Raw genomic sequence first — 1,685 nt, 5'->3', positions numbered from 1 at the left:
TGAACTAACTTGTTGCTTTATCGAACAATGTAATTAAAATATATTTAATCTTTTAGATATTTAAATGTATTTACATGGTGATAAAACAGGTTTAACCAACATTTAAAGAGTCCCACTCATCATCATAAAACAACATGGAAAGATAAGCAAAGAAAGCAAGCAGTACCTATCTATGTACTCAGTGTTCATTAGACCCACTGTATCTGACCCACTAGTCAGACTGGTTTTGAAAACAGATTGGTTGTAAAAAGGAAAGACTTTAAATAAAGTTTAACACATAAACCTGGGGCAGAGACAAAGAATTTGGGAGACTGATGACTAATTTGAGTATGTCAGGGAAAAAGACTCAATAAGAAATGTAGTAATACCCATCCATATCCAACCTCCAATGAGCATGCAAGCAGACTTCAGTTAAGGGTTGCAATTATTTTCTTGCTTTTTTTTCCCTTTTTCACAGAATATTTTTAGAGTGGAATTCGATGGGGCTACTTTCAATGTAGTTTGGGTTTATAGTCTCAGTTCTCAGTATATTTTCAAGCAAATACTCAGAAAATACCTGAATTTGGAAGATAAATTTTAATTATTTTATGGATAAAATAATTCAATTTAAAAATGTCTAATTGAACTTCTGTAGGTTACACAACCAATTATAACAAGTAACCCCAATAGTAGAATTAAATGGTCAGGCTTCTGATTCTCGTTTCATACACTTCCCCCTGTTTTAAGGCTATGAATAATAAAACTCATAAATTGAAATACTTCTATTTGGAATCCCATTATATCAAACTAATAAAAGATGAACTCAGTAAAAAATAATGAAATGTATGAACTATACAAAAAGGAAAAAGATATTAGTACTAGAACTGACTGTGCTCTCCAGGTTGAAGTCACAGGACATAATTTGTAATCCAAATTCCTAAGAAAATTTCTAATTCTGAAGTCATTAAAAAGTGTGCTTTCCTAAGTCAGTTACATTTCCTCCTCTGGTGCTCTATCTTAGTGTCAATAGTACCAATCTTATTCCCCTGCCTTTATAGATGCTACTCCCTTGGCCTAAAATGCCCTTTTCTTCTTCCTTTTCTTCTTTCCTTAAGATTAGATTCAAATATTTCCTCCTTTGAATTTCCATATTCTGGGTTAGCTACTAGCGTAATTATCGTTTTGTTACTGTTGGTTCTTCTCAGGCTTCTTTTTTTACCTCCTATAAGAAGTGGGAGGATACATGGCCCCAGCTTGACCACTCACAGTATCCCCAATCCTCTGGCAGTAGTAATTGGTCTAGGACTGGTGTAGCCTGTCCAATCAGAGTCTTCCTGAGATTTTTCTTACTGTACCAACATAGAAACTCTCTATTCCTGGCAGATAGGGCAGGAAACATGAGCCTGGATGAGCTAGTGGCCACATTCTCTATCATATGAGAGAGCCTGTCAAAATAATGCAGCGTAGAGAGAAAACATAGGTAGAAAGGTAGTACTGGCAGAGTTGAATTCCTTTTACAAACCCTGAGGTCATCAGTTATACCTGGGTTCCTACAGACCTTCCTTTGATTACGAGAATTTCTTTGCCATCCTTCCAATGTAACTCGTTTTTTTTTATACACAAGTTAGTTGGGTTTCTGTCACTTGGAACCACGGAGTCCTGGCTAATAAGAATACCCACCCTTGAACACATGCTAACAGAGCACT

This window comes from Propithecus coquereli, unplaced genomic scaffold, assembly GCF_000956105.1.
Source record: "Propithecus coquereli isolate 6110/MARCELLA unplaced genomic scaffold, Pcoq_1.0 Scaffold363, whole genome shotgun sequence".
NCBI classification, from domain to species: Eukaryota; Metazoa; Chordata; class Mammalia; order Primates; family Indriidae; genus Propithecus; species Propithecus coquereli.
This window is presented reverse-complemented; position numbering follows the sequence as displayed.